The 20,952-nt window shown below is 42.2% G+C and overlaps 1 protein-coding gene across 2 annotated transcripts in view; it reads left to right on the forward strand.

Annotated features, from left to right (window-relative positions):
• The first annotated feature begins 1,030 nt into the window (after positions 1 to 1,030).
• Positions 1,031 to 20,952, forward strand: part of LOC117772636 (sodium- and chloride-dependent GABA transporter 2-like) — a 119,589-nt gene continuing 99,667 nt past the window's right edge. The window contains exon 1 of one of the 2 annotated variants that reach the window (XM_034603975.1): positions 1,031 to 1,103. The gene's annotated coding sequence lies outside the window, so the exon portion shown is untranslated. The remainder of the gene's footprint in view (positions 1,104 to 20,952) is intronic. The other variant, XM_034604020.1, reaches the window with a different exon arrangement.

Genomic DNA, 20,952 nt, shown 5'->3' on the forward strand with positions numbered 1-20,952 from the left:
CTCAAGAAAAAAGACAACAATTCTCTGCCATGCAATTATCCCTTAACTGTACATTAAGACAGAGACATGGAAAACACTCTATATTATCATACTTCTAGGGACCATAGACTGTTTATGAATAAGGACGACACGTCTCCTCTTCAACGCCACCATCTTGCACTTTTGGAAATTATACAGCATACATGTATATTATTAAGTAAAGCTGACATTAGCCACCAAAAGCTAATGTTGATGAATAAATAATAATAATTATAATCTTCATTGTCATTTTCATCATCTATATTTTTATCTTTATCTTCATCTCCATCACCTTTATCATCTTAATTATCTTCATCTTCAACATCTTCATCTTCATCATCTACAACCTCTTCTTCATCATCATCATAATCATCATCATCTTCTTCATCTCCCACTTCTTCTCCATCGTCATCAGCATCTTCTTTATCTTCATCTTCATCAACATCTCCATCATTATTATCTTCATCATCATCATCATCATCATCATCATCATCATCATCATCATCATCGCCTTCATCAACATCTCTATTATCATCAGCATCTTCTTCATCTTCATCATATTTGATGCTGGTATAAAGTCGTTTATCCTGTGCACTGCTTGATTGGCCGGTCGGTAGCCAATGGCGACAGCAGTCGCCGCTGATTGGTCAGATCGGTGTCAGGTGTTGTCAACAAGCTGTCATGGCGGAGTTGAGGTGAGAGCGGAGCGGTTCTCTGGAGAGAAAGACTCCAAATGAACAAGTTAAGCTAAAACATGAGTTACCGAAGAATTACAGAAGTTAACCGGCTTGTTTCAGACTTGTTCTGTTGTTTTTTCCAGCTCTCCATGACTCTCTGTTGGCGGCTAATGCTAAACAATTAATATTAGCATGTTCCGCAGGGGGGTTCAGGGACGTGCTACAGCTGTGAAGAAGACAACACAATGGGACTGAAGGACCAGGGACCTTTGGCCGGAGGAGACACGGAGGACCTGGACACTGGAGCCTCCGCAGAGGAGGAGGAGGAGCAGGAAGAGCAGGAGGAGGAGGAGGAGGAGGACACCTGAGGAGGCTGCAGGTCAACCACGCCTGGAGACACTTCTAATAGTAGTCTGTTTCATTTGTTATTATATAACATGTTCAGATTTCAGTGCATGTGATGTGGGCTGTTGTTTACAGAAGTTGAAGAGGGATGTGCGTGTTATTAGGACACTATTAAGTGTAAGTGTAGTGGATTCATGTGCAGCAGGTTTGTTGTGTAGTGTCGTTGTGTGCACTAGCTTTGTCCAAACCCAGGGGCCTGTGATGGAATAACAGTAAATGGCCCCTGTGGACGGTGGACCGGGAGAGAGCTCAATGCACTGAGCTGCTCAAAGTCACAACACATGTAAACAGAGAAACAGAAAGTTTCCAGTTCAATGCTTACTACTGTCAATGCTGTCTCTTACTTACTGCAGCTCGTCATGTGCTCTGCTCCACTTGTGATTTGTCTAAAATCCTTTTAAAAAGCCGTTTAACAAAGATTTAGACAAAATAAAAACACATTTTTGGATTATGTTTTTAGGACAGGACAACAAAACGATATAGATCAGCTGTGTGTGTGTGTGTGTGTGTGTGTGTTTGAGTGCCTTGATATCCGACTATCTGATGTGTGTGTGTGCCATAGACCCCCCCCCCCTGCAGGTCCACTCCCCTGTCAAAGCAGCGGTCCTGCGCTGTGTCTCACTGATCCTCTTATCTCACGTCTCTTTCATCTGGCCATTGTGTTTGCATCCTTCTCTGCTTTATCTAATCTGCTCACTCTCTCTCTATTCATCTCTCTGTGTCTCTCAGCACAGGTTGTTAGTCTCATGCGCTTGATCCTGGCGGTTAATGGGTTAATTCCAAGCAGTTCGGGCGTACTTATAGATTTTGTGTTTATAGATTGCTGCAACATTGAACCTAAACATGTTTTCTGCTTTTGTGAAGTTTGCCATATATGGCTGTCTCTGCAGTGATGGGCCGTAATCCATGGCTCTTCCTGTATGTATCTTCCTCTTTCTATGTTGTTATATCATAATAATATTATGTTATTATTGCAACAGCCAGTTACATACTCATTGAATCAATGAACGAATGCCTGAACACAAAGAATACTTCCCTTTAAATCCTGATCTTTTCCTGCACAAGACCTGGTTGACGTGTGTCATTTAACTGAGCAATGAGTGAGCTGTTTACTCACCAGCTTCCCACCATTCATTATGTCAGAGGTGTTTGTATACGTGTGTGTGTGTGTGTGTGTGTGTGTGTGTGTGTGTGTGTGTGTGTGTGTGTGTGTGTGTGTGTGTGTGTGTGTGTGTGTGTGTGTGTGTGTGTGTGTGTGTGTGTGTGTGTGTGGAGGATTCTGGGGATGTTCAGGGTCCTGATACACGTTTTAATCTTTATTTTGGTCAAAAACAAGCACCTTAAACGGCATCCATAACTCTGTGTGTGTGTGAACTTGAGGCCATTGCCACTGAACATCTGACCTCCTCTAAGGACATTGTCCCTCTTTTTGTAAAAATAGCGAGCAACACTTTCCCCTCAGCCTACACCCTTTTAAAATCAAATCCATATTTATAAATGTAATGTAAAGCCAGATGTCACCTCACACAGAGCCACAGCATTAGTTTTACAACCTGCTGCTGAGTTAACAATCTACACCAGTCCACCTTAAGAGATTTCTACCTGCAGTTCCTCTTTACGGCCTGTTTGGTGGCAGTCTTGCACCAGGAAAACCTCCTCCACAGGCAGACTCTGGGAGCCCAGAGGAGGTTCTTGTTTTAAGGTGGTTCATGAAGGTTGAAAACTTCACCTGAGCAGGAGAACCTTGCAGTGTTGAGTGTGGATCAGTGTGGATTCTCATACCACTGGGTTTCATTGTGTATTTTTAAAGAATACTGAGCTGTAATGTGCAGTCTCATCTCCTGGCCTCGCACCCTGACATCACCTCAAGGCTTTTTGTGCTCAGCCCCATGTGTTTGTGTGTGTACATGTCCTCCTCTGCCTGTTAGCACCAGTGCAGGCTGTGTCTTGGTTGCGGCTGACACAAAGATAAGCAGCTTACAGCTCCTGGTCCCTGCTTGGTCCAGGCTGGGCCGGCGGCGAGCGCCTGGGGCCTCCCGGACTGCCACCAACAGGGCTTTATCGGCCCCTGAGGATTACTGCGATTTCATCAGGGCGCGTGGCCTGCCTGCAGCCCCACTTGTACACATACATGCATGGTATGCACACAAAGAGAGACACAGGGAGTGGAGTGTTGATCAGGTGTAATTTAAATGTAGGGGCTAAATGAAAATGATGTGAATGCCAAGGAAGCTATAAGCAAGGTATCTCTAATTATGTGCGATCACCTTGCAAGGTTGGCTAATGGGGTGGTGGGCCCGGTGTGGACTAAGAGAAAGCAAAACAGCAACAGTTACTAAGGTCTTGTGTGTGTCTATATAGATGCTTGTGTGTGTGTACGTCGCTGTGGCGGAGAAGGTCAAGGGTGGCCGGCATCAGAGGGCCAAGGCTTCTCTGGGTTTGTAATGTCAGGTCAGCAGACGTCTCTGTGCGTCTTTGTTCGGTCCTTCCTAAAGGCCCCGCACTCTCATGGCGGTTACATCATAGCCCGTGGCTCTCAGTGACTAAAAGGAAAAATCCACCCCCTTTGATAATTACGCACCAAAAGGCACCGATCTGTGACATTCTGGGCATTTAGGAGACGTTTTGTGATTGTCACAGTGAGGTTTTTCCATCATCTGACTTTTCCCCACATTGTTTCCACAGTTCCCTGATCAGGTCTGTTTTTATTGGATGAGTGTAAATGTCTGAATGAGACATCAGGTTGTCATTTGGCCAGGTAATACAGAAAATCACAAGTTTAATACACCAAAATGCAATATCATTTAGTCGAAGGTTTTCTGTTATTAAAGGTCTTGCGATGACAGTTTTTCTTTTTCTTTTTTTTTTAAGGGAAAACCCAAATGCTTCCGCAGCTGGAAGCGTCTCTTGCTTCTCTGGCAGCGGTTCGAGAAGCTTCCTCTTGCAAATGAAAAACACGAGAGAAAAAAGTGGCCATAAGGTTAAATATATTTTATGATCTCTTGGTTGTGTTTTTACGGTGTTTCTGTATGTTTGCTTATCTAAAAGTCATTAAAGTACACAGAAAGAAATAACCTCACGTCATTTATTTATTAAGTAAATTTAAAAAGTCTATAAAAATGTTTGAAACTTATGCATTTTGAGATATTTGTTGGCACGTAGTTTGTAATGTCAACTTCAAGCAACTTCAAGATTTGCCATGTTCAACATTTGGTCTTCTACTTATTAGTACCACAGTAAAAAACAAGTATGGCTGTAAAGAATGTAGACTTGTAATCTGACTTAGATGTAAATTAGGGTCAACCATTTTTAAATACCACTTTCTTTTTATTCTGAAGGATCAAATATACTTATTTTTTATTTCTGTTCCTCACATTGAATCAGTCCAGAGACCTGGTGTATTTTCTCTCCAAGTGAAACCTTGGCATTCCTGGATGTGTAGCCAGGAAAGTTTGCATTGAGTCAAACAGTGTTGACTGTATCCTCCCCATATTTCAGTGTTTTACACTATGTGCACAGAGTCTATTACATTTTGCTTTCAGCTCTTAATACATAATAGCTTCTTAACAAATCACCTCACAAATAACGAGTCCCTGACAGGTCAGTGGATAAATGTCCCCTAAAATAATCATGAAGTTTTAAATTCTCGTTCAAACCAATAGAATATTATGAAAAGGGTCAGGTTTATGAGTCCTACTTTCGTGTACTTCACATCTCTCAACCAAACTCCTTAACTCGTTCTTCTCCCGACTCAAAGTTTACTTAGGTTTGATTCATGCCTGCGAGTGGTGCGTGTCCAAACTGGCCTGTCTCCTGGTTGTGGAGGCCTCTCCTTATGGTAGCGTGGACGCAGGGCTTGTGGTTGTTCCCCACAGCTGACCAACACAATGAAATCACTCCACGAGACAGTCACGGCCACGTCAAACCACCTCTTGCTGCTGTAGTGGACGAGTGGAGCGTCCATGTGGCAGAAAGACTATCCCCCGAGGGCTCGGTGTGTCTCTGTCTGCATCTATAGTTGTCTGTGTGTGTGAATATCTGTCTATGTTTGCGAATATCTGTCTATGTTATGAATATGTGTGTGCTAACGTGTGCGTCTGCGTATTTCGGTCTGTCTGTTTTATGGCATTTTGTGTGCCCGCACAAGTGTAAGAGACAACGAGTGTGTGTCTGTGTATTTATGTCTATGTCTGTGTTTGTGTCTGAGTCTGTTTGTGTGTTAATGTGTGGTGTGTGTGTGTGTGTGTGTGGTGTGTGTGTGTGTGTGTGTGTGTGTGTGTGTGTGTGTGTGTGTGTGTGTGTGTGTGTGTGTGTGTGTGTGTGTGTGTGTGTGTGTGTGTGTGTGCGTGCGTGCGTCTGGGTGTGTGTGTGCGGCTTTTGCTCTCAGGTGTGACCATGCTGTTTGGCGTTGTGAAGCACTCTACGTGTCTGGCGTCTCTGCTGTGATCGCTGCATTTGGCTCAGTGCAGTGAGAGCAGCTTCATAAACTCTATTTATAAAGTTTATAAACCATTTAAATGCACATTTTCATTCAAAAATAGGTTCACTATTTGAAAAAGGAAGTGTTACAATTCTGAAATCACGTGAAGTGAATTCCTTGGCCGACAAAATGACAGTAATTTGACTTATTTAATTTTTATTCGGATTTTGCCCGAACTCGCATGATTCCTTTAAAAGGATACAACTAGACCAGGCTTTAACTTTGCTTCAGTCTCTGTTGACAAATTGCCTGAATACATTTGTCTTATTGCACAGGTCTTAAAGAATATTGGGGATATTTTATTCGTGATTAATCATCCGTAGCTGTTTCCACTGTAGCGTATTTCCCAAATTGCTAAAATGTCCATTCTGCAGAGGCATCAGAAACTTGTAGGAGAAAGCACATTTCCAACTTGTCACAGTTTTAAGGTACATGGTACGTCTGATAGCATATTGTGTATGTAGAGGTTTTTAGTGGGTTCAGCTTTTTTCTGTAAATGCTCTTAATTCCATTAACCTCCTGGTAGAAGAAAATCCCAGAGGCTGAAATCTCACACCCAGAGACGAATGAGAAGATGTTTTTTATTTGTTGTCCATCTGTATTAAGCAAGAGGCTCCTCGCTGCCAGCAGCAGTGTTTCCCCTCACAACACATGTACGAATCCAATTGATATTTGTATGCGTCAGTGTTTATAGAAACCTTTTCAGCTCTAAAACATGTGTATGAAATTATAGACACAGCCAAACAAGTTATTGTAGAGTTTATGGTGTCTGGTAGCAATTGAATGCAGCCGTAGACACCCGAACTTCTCTTATTAAAACCTACTGAAAGACGAACGTTATATAATTGAAGGTTTTCGGGGCATTTCCTGCCTTTACCCATTGTTATCAAATGATGTGATAAAACATTATCTCGTCCTATTTAACAGGGAATTGCTTGTCTCCTCTGTCTTGGCTTCGAGACCCTCGAGCGGTGCAACGAGACACAGTCATTAAGAAGCATTACTCCCTCATTGAATGATATATGAATGAAAAGTCCTGACATTCTTAATTACAGGCCGCTCCCATCGTTTCATGGTGTCCTCATGGTTTTGAGTTTATAAGCTGATTGTATAAACAAGTTTGTCTCTTCTTTGTTGATCGTTCTGGGCTGACGCCACTGAAACACATTTTCTAAAGCTTTCCCCTTTCTAATAAAAAGACACCAGTGAAGGTCGGTGTGCTTTAGTGTGATTATCGTGCAGCTTGGCATAAACGTAGCAAAACCAAAGTACACAGCATGCTTTGTCAGGAACATCTTGTCAGGTAATTTTGATTTAATGAACACCGGTGGGTGTTTGAAAGGTTTTCTTTTAAAAGCAGGCGAACATGCATAAAGTCAAAGGAACACCACAAACGTCCGTAGGAAGTTGGCGCATCAGACCACAGCAATCATTTCTATTCTTTGCAGCAGTTTGAACATGTCTGCAAACCAAACAAACGGCATGAATCAAACAACTTGTTGCACATTACAATCCAATTTTTTTCAAAGAATAACATGATCCAAACTAAGTGTTCACTCAGTCAGAGCAATAGATACAAAGTGCATTTGGTGTGGGAGTGATGGTTAAACTCAAACTCTATTTGAAAAACAAACACAAACAAATAATGAAGGTTTTCTCTTCCTCCGACAAGGGCCAACTACCCCCTTTAAATTCAATCAAGCTGCACCAAATTATGCCTAGTTTTTCATCTAGATCAATGAATAATTCCCTCGGAAATCTGTGAAAACATCAAAAACACCCACACGCATCTTGCAGGGGAAATAAAAGGGGAAATAAAAACATCTGCACCAAAATTGTATTGGTTCTTCCCAAGTTTCATGTTGATCTGTCCTGCAGTTTGGGAGTTAGACAAACAAACAATAAATCTAGGAAAACACAGCAATTACTTCCTGTTTATAACTGGAAACTGAAGTCTTACATACAGTAAATGTTGTACTGTTTTACTTGTGGGACTTTCCCCTGTTAAATTTTGGGCTACTTTCCTGGAAATCACTTTTTCTTCTTTGCCACTCTGAAACCAGTACTTACCAGTGGCATTCTTGGGGTGCGTATAGAAGAAGTGATTTCCGGGAAAAGTAGACAACAGTTTTATCTGGGTGAAACCAATATCCTTCAAAGACGTGGTATCGGAGCGGTTCATAGATTTGCGTACTCGCCGATGCCTGATCTGGCATTTTTGGCAATATCAGTATTGGAACATCTCTAAAAGAACAGCTCCTTCACTACCCCCCCCCCCCCCCCCCCCCTTCTCTGCACCTATAACCTTGTCTGTCTGTCTCCTCTCCTGCTCTTTGTCCTCCTTGTATTACCGTGCATCAGTTTCTCAGCTTTCTGTCATCTTCTTCTTTCTTTTCCTCCAGCTCTATCCTTCATCTCCGTCTCACACGTTTCACTCTCTCCTCCATTATTCATACCTGCCGCCTCAGGCTTGTCCACGGGAGACAATAGCCTCGTTGTGGCGGCGGGTCGTGGGTGTGCGTCGGACCACACAGGACTAAGAATATGTGTGCATCCCTCCTTTTCTTTTCGAGCTGCCTATTGCCTGTATAATCATCGCTTAAAATCCCCAGGGTCTGACAGCTCGTCACCTTGCAGCTTAGATAGAGGAAATACCTCAGCGACTGGCATATCCTTTAAGGTGTGCATACATGTCTATATGTCTGTGCATCTGAGGAGGGAAATAATAGGGGCATTAGGTACCTGTCTCATCACGGCACTTGAGTGGAGACAGGGTGTAGCATGACACACACACACACACACACACACACACACACACACACACACACACACACACAGGCTCTATTGTGTATTGTTTTCACACACATGGGTGGATGGGTGTCTCGGTGATGGATGGAGCACCTTTGGCAGCAAACGCAGACGTACATGTGGGGCGGCTCATTTCGCACAGAACTGGTGAAATGAGCATGAAAATCCAAAAATAACAACGATTTCTGCACGTCAGAAATAGCCTTTTGTCGCCATTTTTTTACATGAAAGGGGTTAGCTAAGCGTTAATGCATGTGGCAACTAGGTTTGTTATTGTTAGGGAATGCACGAGGCAACAGGTAGTCAAGGCCCTCTATACATGAGCTGCATTATTTTAGCTGTGCTCACTGCAAGGTGGGGTGCAGAGTAAAGTGCTGGAGCAAAATAGGTTTACATCACCAGTATCACCAGCAAATGCAACAGGCTTTGTTGATACAAACAAGGTTGAGGTGGACCCGACCCGACCCGACCCATTCTGCTCTCTCCCCATTTCATACTTCGTGTCCTTATACACAAAAAATATCTAAAACAATAAAAAAATGAAGTCTTCGAGGTCTTCATCATCAGACGTATCCAACTTAGGGTTTATTACTTTTATCGAACTATTTCCATGGTCGAGAATGAACTCCAGCTGCTGATAATGAGTGCGTGTTCCCTGGCTTCCACGAAACGAAGTGGAAGGTTGGGAGACACACCAACAAAATAACCAATTAGATTTTGACCTGGATCTTTATCTCTTTTTGCGTTTTCACCAATTTCCCAGGGAATAACTCATGGATCATGATGAAAAAAATGTTTTCACCATTCTCCATTTGTTTGTTAGTTAGCAGGATTATGCAAAAACTACTGCACAGATTACCATTAAATTGAAAGGATGCATTATGAGTCAGGGAACAAGCCATACAAGTTTGGTTAGGATCCAGATAATTTAACATTGCGAAACCTTCCTTGATTTGTCAGAGAATGATTCATTGATTGGACATGTTTAAGGACTGATATTTATGAGCGTGTGCAATTAGGTGCAGCTTCAAATAAAAATCTGTATCTAGTGAATTTCCTTATGAGGACAGTTGGGGCTTGGTGGAGGTCTGTGCTCCACTGAGGGCTGTTCCAGTTTGTAACGTAACAATCTTTGGAGAATATAATTCCAGTGTCTGCCTCTCTGTCCTTGTTTCTCCAGCCTGCAATGCTTTCACAGTGATGGCGTACGTTTCTCCCACCTTCTCAAGTGTGGACCACGTTCTCTGGCATTTTAATGATTGCACTTTGCCCGTTTATTTGACGTTTTATGAAACCGCTGAGATTAGAACAAATAAAGTGTCCAGCGACTCAGTCTTCATACATAGGACACAGGGCTACAGATGTCTAAAACCACTCGGTCCAACAGTTAACTAAATCTGGCTCACCTGGATGTGGAGCCACGCCAGAATCATGATGAATGACTTGCATAACATAACATCCATGGGCCTGTGGACCAAAGCTGGCCCTGGTTGTGCTAGCTCAGCCAGAATTGGTTCGGGTTGCCAAATCTGACAGATCTATGACCAAAAACTGGATCATATTTGGTCTCTCTGTGTGCACATCCCTGCAGTTATCATTTTAATTTATCTTACAGTAAAGCTGGCACCCAGCCCTAGAATAGTATAAGGACAGTGTTGGATGTCCTCATTTACAAATGAGGCAGCATAGTTTGACTAAGGAATGAAAGGTTGAACATACATTTATGGTGAGTAACTTTGTGCGTGTGGATGTGTGTCGGCGCTGAAGGCCGTGCGACCATAAATCATACGATACATCGCAATGTGTTAAAGCTGAAAAAACAATGGTTCATCATGCACCTATACTCAGGCACGACTTTAAAAAGGGGGTTCAATGTAAAAAAAAATAAAAAAATACCTAAAGCGCAGCCGGCTTCCTGAGTCGAGATTAAACCTAATTAGAACCGTGCCGTTACTCTAAAGAAAACCAGTGTTATTGTTTAAACTTGTAAAAATATCTTTTAAAGATGGGGTGAATTCCATTTCTGAGAATGCGGCCCGCGAAGGAAGCACTTTAAACTTGAACATAACATGCAATTAACCTGCCAGCGCGGCAGTGGCTTTCACAGGAGCAGGAGTTTCTCCTTATATAGGCATAACGGCGACCTGCAACTGTTACAGGCTTTAAGACTATATTACCCTCACCTCAGGACATCCACAGTACATAAATCAGTGTCGATGTAGTAAATGTGGGGCTGGAGTTTAAGTGCTCCACACAGTAAAGGAGTTAAATGTACAGTTTCTGCTACTTTTAGACAGAAAATATTATATTTCGTCTATATTTATAGTGCCTAAGCCTCTTTATGATGAGGTTATGTCCCAGTTTTATTCATTTTTTAGCAAGAGACAGGCGGGAAGAAAAGAAAAGCTGTGACAGTCTTAAAGACAGTGAATAGTAATTTCAAATAACACTAATACTTTCACTCGCTGTATGAGCTTTCTGTGTTCTCCACGTTGATTGCTCACAAAAGGGGAATTCCCAACAGTCCGAGCCGCACTTGAAGGCAGCATCATTACCGTAAATCCTATCGGAAAATCCTACAAACCATACTTCCCACGTCCATGGCTACCACTGAAAGTGAAATTCATTCATGACTGAGCTGAGGCTCCATTTCCCCTTCGCACAATTTAACTTTCATTGTGTGACTTTCTCCGTGTTTGGTTTTGTTTTCATTTTTTTAAGTCTGGCGTGAATCCTGTCCTCATTAGCCAACTATTGAAAGCCACAAGTTTCATTTTTACAGCTTTAAAATTGGCATTGCGTGAAGGAAATTTGTAATATGTTAAGACTCATAAAACTCTGTACTTTCTGACGGTTTGGGTTGACAGACAATAGCGATACATGGCCTGTCCATCCAGTTGCAGCATGAGTCAATCACTGTCTCTTAAGGCATAATAGAAAAAGCCTGTATTTCAGTATAGTTGTAGGTACATGGGAGGCAAACAGAACTCTGAAATAGATGTTTGACGATAGATTTACTGGAATCTGAGTGTAAATCTGTGAAAAAGCACGTCTGAAATCTAGTAGAGTAGATGGCTCACCTGGGGTAATGATACCATCTTTTTTATGTTGTTTTTACGCCTCCTAATCCAGACTATCACCTCAGCACCACATGGACCACTTGCCTCATCCTCTTTCCTTCCTGTCGCCCACAGAGAAACCGCTGTGGTCTTACTTCGTTCTGCAGCTTTTGCATTCAGGAAGGAGAGAACAACTTGTGGGGAGATGAGGATTAAAGTTGTCAATGTGGTTGCATTGTGTGCATGTGTGTTTTCATCTGGATCTGGATATACCCTGGTTTTAATGCCACACCTCTGCAGCATGAACAGCAAGAACATCTTTTACTACTGTCAACAGCCACTTTTCCACCCAAACGTAAACTGAATTGAACCGAATTTAAGTTTTCAGCAGAAGGAAATGCCCAGTTTCCATCTGGACACCTACATTTCCCTCAGGATCAGTAATATTTATCCATCTATCTACCATTTAAGACCACCCATTATGAGGCAGAGACAAAAGTTTTACCTTCTCTGGCTGAATTCATGGGCCACAGATGCCATGGTTGTTTCCATTTTGCAAACGATGGTTGGTTCAGATTGCGTGTGTAGATGGAAGGAAATTAAATGTACAATGTGGAGTTTTCTCTCTTGTAGTGCTCTTACAAGCACGTGCACAAACACAGACACATGCAGATCACAGTTTCATCACGTATTGGCGGATGAGCAGTATTTAGTGGTTGTTTTCAGACACAGATGTGTAGAGATTGTATGCAGACACGACTTGAGGCCCTCTTATATAACCACCTTCTTCAGCACAGTGAGAACTTTTCAATTAAAGCTTGGGCGTGTGCGTCCGCATGTTCTAAGACATTGTGCATACATCCATATCTCTCTTCCCATCAGCAAACACATGAGCCCTTCCATCAGTCCTATCTACGGTGCTCACTCAACCCGCTCGGCAGCCGATGCCCCGACGGACGCTCCACCTCCTCTTTTCTGTCCCAACTTCCCCTCTTTATCCTCTATTCCTTCTTGAGCCTATCGTCTTCCTCTTTTTGTTTGGTTCCGCTCGGCCTTAAGTGAAAGCTGCATATGTGCTCACGGAAGTCATCCATGCGTGTGTGTGTGTGTGTGGGTGTGCACGGCTCCTCATATAGATAAGGGATCTTAAACTAACAGAGGAGCCTGAGAGCAGGTGAAGCTATCATCCTGGAGATGAACAGATTACCTGCATTTACATAGATGCACGCATGCACGCACAGATGCACAAAAGCAGGTAATATGAGTAAGAACATGCCTTTTTGAATATCTCACCCAAACCAAGAAGCACCATACAATTACTGCTCTTATTCTGCAAAAGAAAAACATATATGGTAAAAGAAAGTCGCAGTGATTATTCAGGGTTTCCCCTTCTATTATACGACTTACGCACACGGCCTAAGCATTTTTCCACTGCACCTAAGCTGAATAAACGGAAAACAACTATGTTAAGTGCTCTGTGCTGCTTTAGAGAGTCAGGGTACCGTATTGGCCTGAATATGAAATGACATTTTCTTCTGGAAATGACGTTTAAAAAAGCGTTTGGTCGTCTTAAAATTTCAGAGCAGGACAATTATGTGTTCATTCATTACTTCAGATATTCTTCTTGAATGGAGTGCGGCCAGTGAAGTGCGTGGTTGGCCCTGTGTAGCCTGCACGAGTTTCTGGAGGCTGGTGTGAGGTGTTCAGAAAACGGGTCCGTGAAGCGTCTGTCGACATCTCTACCGCAGAGTTGAAGCGGGCAGAGAATGTGTCAGAATGGGCCAAGAGTTCCGATGATGAGCTTAAACACATAGAGTGAAAAACGCTGTCAGAGAGATGACTGTGAGGCCTTGTTCAGCCGATGTTATTTTGTATTTTGGTCAGTGAGATCACGCACGATGATGTGACGGACCACTTCAGGACATAGCGCTCACGTCATCAGTGAGCACATTTGTTTTTCTCCCTCTTAAATGTTCAAGGTGGGACTCTTCCTCCGTTCGTCATGGTTACATAGTCACAGGTGCTGTGAGGTTGAAGCTCTGAAGATGGACAAACTGTCACTGGAACAAAAAACAACCTATATTCATTCATATCACTGTTATCTGGTTATCTCCATGCATGAGATGTGGATTAGAGATGGGAGACGAAGAGAAGGTGTCTGGTTTGAATCCTAGTTGGGCCTTTCTGTGTGGAGTTTTCTTTCCAGCTTCCTCGCCACAGGGGTCAGGTCAATTGGAGACTCCGAATTGATTGTAGGCTTGAAAGGCTGTTTGTCTCTATGTAGCCGTTTTCAGACACGTTTTCTCCCTGGTCTCTGAAATACATTCTGTATCCACCCACACACACACACACGTATGCAAAAGGTCTGTCTGCTGAGGTGAGGAGGCTGTCAGATGTTCCAGCGTCAGATGTGCATTGTGTCTCAGCAGGAGACTCGGCTGAACAAAGCCTGAGGCTGTGCTGAGTAAGATGGAAACACACACACACTGACGGTGCAGCTGATGCTATACCTGCTTGACTGTGTGCGATGAAAGCTAAATCTTTCGGTGCGTGTGTGTGTTCGCGTGTAGCTGCTTTAAGCGTTGATATATCAGCGGGATGATTACAGCGCAGTTACCGTCAAACCACTCTTGTGTCTGTGTGTGTGCGCTCGTGTCTGATTTCTTCACTTTGCTCGCCGCAGCTTGACACTCGAGGGGGGGGAAGTCCTCAGTCAGGAGCCGTCAACAGCCCTGAGGCGAGTAAACACCACACTGAGCTGTAATGACTACTGTCTTGTTTCCCTACCAACCCTGTTGTGTTTTGGTCGCTGCCGCGGTTTTCTAAAACCCATTCATTAAACGTCTTTCCAGGAGCAGGAGGCCTGATAACAATATCCCATTGTCCAACCATGTAGCATGAGGAGGACGGGCAAACAGAGACAACCCGAGCTGAGAGTGTTAATAATGGACTTAAAGCACAATGGTGGTATTATCGCCCCCAGGAATTTGTAAATGTCTCTGGATTCTTTGTTACCTCAAGGTGGGGAAAACGCCAGCGCGGCTGCAACCTAATATCACCGTGTTTAGCTCCCTTTTTTTTTTCCTGCAGCGTTCCAGGTCAAGTTGTCAAACAACGCGAGATATTCATTGTTTCTGACAGGTCAAGGTTTTCAGGCAAAGCATCAGTGGGCGTGATGTATTAAAAGAGAAGGTTTACATTTTCAAGTAACATATTGGATTTCTTTAAGCAGGGACCTGCAAGAACACGCACATTGAAAATGATGCTTATATCAAACTTAATAACAATATGAGCTTTTTTTTTTTACTGTTCCCAGTGTTTCTCTCTGCTCTACCGTCCAGGCAGGTTTTGTTATGACATAAGAACCTGAGTGTTTCTTGGGTCACAAAACTCCCTCATTTCAGCATGCAGCAGAGATTTATGTAACAAGTCTATACTGTACATGCAGTGTGTTCTTGAGCTGCAATAACGGCCTCTTTAAGGCTTATGAGCCCGAGGCCTCGTCGAGGCAGACTACATCAAAAGGAGGGCTTTGAAGTCCTCTGCCATATGGGATGCTGAGATAAATTTCAGCGCACCGGCTGCACGGCGAACTGTCAGATCAGCTCAGGCGGCACTTGGTTTTCCATCGGCCCTTCGTGTGTTCGATACAGGCATCGTAAAGGCTTTGTAGTGGCCAAACACAGAGGCCGCAGCTTCATTCCTGCGCAGATTGCCCAGACTGTCTTGTTGCTGTCAGCACTCGGATGGTTCACTTTTGTGCGGTTGTCTTGTTTCAGTGAAAACGGGAAGAAAACATTCTTCAACCTTTTGGTGGCAGAACAAAGCTAAATAAATATCAAAAACTGTTATTTAAGTGTAATTACAAACTGCCCAACTATGAATTATCCAGGCAGAAATAGTATAGAAGAGTAATTTAATATGAAATAATGAAATTACCAATAAATACATTAATATTCTCTTTAAGGTGAAGTAGCAATTTGTTCCTGATAGCATTGGCATGAGAATGTATTATATCATTAAGTTAAAACAAAGAAAAGAAGGCTGTTAATGGCAAAAAACCATCCCATCGTAATGTCTGTAATTTTGAGGTCATTTCCTAAAGAAAAGACTACAAGTTTATTTTATTTTTATATTGATTATTCAAAGATGTCCGTATGCACTTTTGATTGAAGTGCAAACGTATGTTATTGTCCCGCAAAAGCAATGAACAATGGAGTTGTGGAGGAGCTGCTCACAGCTGGAAAACATTTCTGGGTAACATCAACTCTACGAGCATCTCTGTTGCGTGTTACGTAATTTATTGCACTTTTGGAAAGAATATTTAGCTTTTCCCGGAATTTGCAAATTTAAGCTTAGAAGTCAAGTTGAGGAGAGTTTGTCTGCCACCCAACATTATTTCCCATCAGTACAAAGGTTTATGCTCACTCACTGCCAAAACAGTAATAAAAAAAATGGGCATATTTTATATTCAAAGCTGCAATAACTTATTTTTGTCAACTTTGTGGCTGCAGAAAGAAGCTGCAAACACAACATTAACATACTGTCAACTTTTATGGCAAACATGTTGGTTAACAGATGTGTATATATTGGACGATATGGAAATTTGTTCTCCCTAATATCTGCATCAGTCCCCCAAAATCCTTATTGCCTAGGCTCTTTTTACACATCCAGCAGATCAGCTTTTATTTGGGGTCAAGTCCAATTGTTTTTCATCCTTTTTGCTCTGTTTTTAGTCTCCACCACCCCTGAGTAAAAGTGGCTAAATGTGTTTTGGCTCTGTAGAGCTGAGGGGGAACTGAAGAGTCGTGGGGTAACTTTCTGTGGGTGCCTCAATACGCATCACGTCACGTCACTGTAACAGCTTCATATCTGTATTAATTGACCTGAGCCAGTAACACTCCATTAAAAACAAGCTGAGGAGTCAATCCATGTGAGCCTCCCACCAAACCACAAAATACTGCATAAAACAGGCTTAATAAGAAGCATATGAAGGAGCGATTATATAGCTTTGACTCGCTCCTCATTCATATGTACGCCACATCATAATCAAATCCCTGCTGCAAGTAACAATGCCTGTTTCCAAATTCAACACTTGCTTACAAAGCACATGTTAACGCTGGCGCCAGAGCGCTGAGGGCCAGCAGGCATTACCAGCTCCAGACACACTCACACACACACACACAGATATGCACACATATAAAGACACACACTTTTCTCCAGACCATAAAATGATATTCATGAGCAGAAATGATTGTTTTGTAAGATTTATGAGCTGTTAAGTAACACGTCCTCGCCTGTTTGTTACCCCCACACCCAACCTGGATATGTACACAGTGTGTATGCACATCTGCATTTATTCAATAACGCTCACCCGACATTCCCCATCCCTCATGTGTTTTATTGTTTTTTCATACTGATCTTGAGGGGCTTATATACATGAAATTAAATGCCTACAGTTAATCTGTGGGTCAGCACTGGCCGTTATTTAAAAACTGCTGCTTATGCGGAATTTATTCGGGTGCCACGTTTTTTTTGTGTGGTCATTCTTTGTCACACATGCATGGGGCTACAGGTGCAGCCGATCCTGCAGCAGCACAGAGCAGTCCTTCTCAGCCAGGAAATGATTTAAAGCCATGAAAACCGGCCGTGGAGGAGGAGGAGATGGGATTGATATCTCACTCAACGTCTGATTCAGAGCACTCAGGGGTGTTTGATATTACAGGTGGACTGGGACACCCAGAGGAGTCGTATGTCCGTTGCTGACCCTGCAGGGCTGCCAAAGGTGGTGACGGTGAAATCTGGTGTGTGTGTGTGTGTGTGGGTGTGTGTGTGTGTGTGTGTCAGACTGAGCATACTGTATGAGTATAAAGTCCAGAGAGAGACGTTTGCAGAGGAAAACATAAACCAGGCATAGGAAATGCTTATCCAGCTGCATAAGAGCATCCTTTTAACTCTATGGTTTTCTATGTGTGTGCTTGCACTCCCAGTTTAATCTATGGTATATTCATTATACTTGAATACTGTGAATTGATATTGCGACTTATTAATGATTGTTGCTTTACTTGCTCAATTTCCTGCTGAAAAATACATGGGGTCTTTTTTATCTTATCTGTGCATGAGTGAGAGGGGTGATCTTCATCGTGTGCAAAAATGTATTTGTAGTTAAGTATTTGAATATTGAAATAAAGGGGAGAGAAAAGGGCTTAGACACAGGAAAGTTGATTAAATTAACTTTATTAATGCTGCCACACAATGTAGCTAAATGCTTTATCATGCAATAACCTCTTTTTGGCCACAGCAAAAACAAGCTGTAGACACAAACATTATATATTATATATATGATATACAGATTCAGAGAAAGATTAGTATTCATTTGAAGTTTCTGAAGGCTCCTGTTTTAGCTCTGTTTTGGTCTCCACCATCAACCGATAAATCTGCTACTTCAACTTCTAAATTCTTCATTATGTTTAATAGCTAACTGCAGTCAGTCCACTGTTTTAATCCGGGATATGTGGGGAACATGCACAAAGCTTTTTTAGCTTTTTTACTGAAAAAGCCGACTGCATCTTAAAAAAGACAATAGTGAGAGCCATGGGAGTGAATTAAAACAGTAAGGACTCGGGGCCAGAAAACCAGAACAATGAGCTGAAACACATTTAATGGCTCCGCAGAGCTGAGAGGAACCACAGAGTCTGGTGATGATTCTCTGTAGGTTCATAACCGAGATCAACCCCTTTCCAATTACACATGGTCATCCAATCCTTTGTCCATAATAAAAGATTGATTAAAGCAGCTTTAAGAGTGCAGATCACCCCGAAGTTACAATTAAACATCCAAGAACAATGCTTCTATTCAGAAAACCACATAAACAAACCACTAAAAATGGCTGCATGCAAAAAATGTTTTGTTGTTACTGTGCCTCAGGTCTGCACTACAACAACAACACACTCCCTTTTACTAGGATGTGGAGAAAAATACTCCTGAAATTGCATTGAATTATAGACTGTATTTAAAGATGGACAATGCATTTCCACTTCATCCCACTGTCCAGAAATAACATCTGGACACGAACTCGAGTCTGTGCAGTAGCAATCGAGGGAATGGAAATTTAAATTTAAACTTTAAATTATGACATTTCAAATCGTTTTTATAGTGTAAAATAATTAATTGAAACCAAACATACCAGAAAAATGTTGAACTCATTTGGTCAATTTACTCTCAGGTCTGTGTTTTAAATCAAATTTTATTTAGCGGCCATCCAAAATCTGAAAATATATTTATTTTCTTCGGAAAATTACAGTAAATAACACTTTTTTCCATGCAAACTTTGTCCTCTACCTACCTTCCATATTCTGTGTCCAGAGAGACACGAGGTGTTAGAGACTCTATTAAAAAGTGGCGCTTCTCTGCCTCTATGTTACATAAGGCTAAAACTGCCCATCTCCCCCCATCAATGACCTGGCAAGTTTCGTAACAGCAGTGTGCGTGCATGCGTACGTGCATGGACACAGGGGAGAGAGAGTCCAGAGAGAAAAGCGAGCGAGTGAAACAGTATATTAACCGCCAGAGACAGAAGCACACAGTGTTCAGTATTGACCTGCATGTGTGCTTCAGTGATTTCAGCAGCTTGATGTTTGTACCTCTTGGCCTCGGTATCTCCATGTGAACCCGCTGCACACACTGGGGCCGGGTCAGCCTCTGGCATGGAAACAAAAGGGATCTAATGGCATTCGCAAATGGCGAGAGTAATCATCTGCAGATAGATGTTCAGTGTATATGCAGCTCACCTGCTGAGTGGCCTGTTTTTCCCCGGAAAAGTCCTCTGATGTTTTTATATTTACAGCTGCAGCAGAAGTCTGTATGTCTGGATAAAAAAAAACAACTGGATACAAGACTTGAGCACAATGTGGAAACTACAGTGTAAACTAAACATGTCCTGTCTCGTGCTGTAAGGCTCCGCTGACTTTTTCCAAATGTTCCCTTATCTAACCTTAAGCAAAGGCCATGATACTGTCCTCAGAGTAGATTCAGCATTTTGCAAAAAAAACATTTCCTGTTATTTATAAAAAACATGATTTGGCCCAACTGTTCCCTTAAATTAAATCAAGCTGGATCAAATTCCACACACTCGTAGATATCAGTCCCCCTAAATGTTTTTTATCAAGATCTATGAATTATTCATTGAGAAATTCATGAGAAAAAAATACACAATATTAAAGAGAGTAAAACAACATTTCATCATCTGCCCCATCGATTGAATCTGCTCCAGAGGTTAATGGGTTCTTCCTTGGCTCGCGCTCCACAAACAGAAAAACAGCAATGAAAACACAACCTCCTTGGCGGAGGTAAGTTCAACCACAGCTGTGCTGCTGAAAAACAGGCAGTTTGACAATTAAACATTGAAGTGCTGGTGATGGTTATCGTTAGCTAAAGCCCAACTAACATACCAGCCGATCACAGGTATATCTGAACTGGTTTATATGATGCCTGATTCATTAACAGATCTTCCTAACTAATTATCTCCCCCAAGGAGGTTATGTTTTTACCCCTGTACGTTAGGATTATGCAGAAAATAATGAACAGATTTCCACGGAACTTTATGCAAGGATGGGACGTGGGCCATGAAAGAACCCTAACAGGGACAGATCCAATAAAAAAGAGCAAAACCTATCATCTCTACTACTTACAGACCAATCTATAATTAGATTATTGACTTTTTTATTCCCTAAAATCAGTATCAGCTCAAAAATCCGTCCTTGGTGTGGTTGAGTTGCCTAAAAACACCTTTGAGGACGGCTTTGTGATCTTTATATAAATACGTGGAACCTTTTTCTATCTTCATCCTTTGTGTCGTCACTGCACTCTGCAGAATATAATAATTTCCAGCAGACAGGGTTGGATAATGGATGGGCCGATCGATGGACCAATGCACCGGGAACATTCTGTGCCGTGCCAAATAAGGGAGAAGGGAGACGCATTCGATAAAACAGGATTCATGGGTAGAATTAGAAACAGGACGCACCTGTACATTCAAAGTCTGGCAGGTTCCCTGTGTCTGGAGCTGATGTAGTGGTATAAATATAGACCTGCTATAGGGATAAGTAAATAAAAAGCCTATGTGAATGGTGCTTATCGAATTACCCTGGTAGCAAATCGACCAATCCAACAGCAGCGGTTTCTCTCTTGTTTGCCAGATGGAGCAGGAATCAAACTTTTACTGTGCAGAACTGATTCTATTTGCAGCTACATCAGCAACAAAGTCCTATGAAAGTCAGTATACGATAACGCTGACGCTTCAAAAAATCGAATCTGAACAAATTTGACATGACACGCAATTTCTTTGAGTATTTTCAAAAGCCAGTGGCAAGTATAGAAATAGACGGTTGCAGGATACAAAGTCGACAACAGTCTTAACTGTAGTTCCACACACCGCTTATCAAATGCTTTGGTGTTTGTTTTCATAGCAAATCGGGACTGACCTACTGATTGTATAGGGATTGAT

Source organism: Hippoglossus hippoglossus, chromosome 2 (assembly GCF_009819705.1).
Source record: "Hippoglossus hippoglossus isolate fHipHip1 chromosome 2, fHipHip1.pri, whole genome shotgun sequence".
NCBI lineage: Eukaryota > Metazoa > Chordata > Actinopteri > Pleuronectiformes > Pleuronectidae > Hippoglossus > Hippoglossus hippoglossus.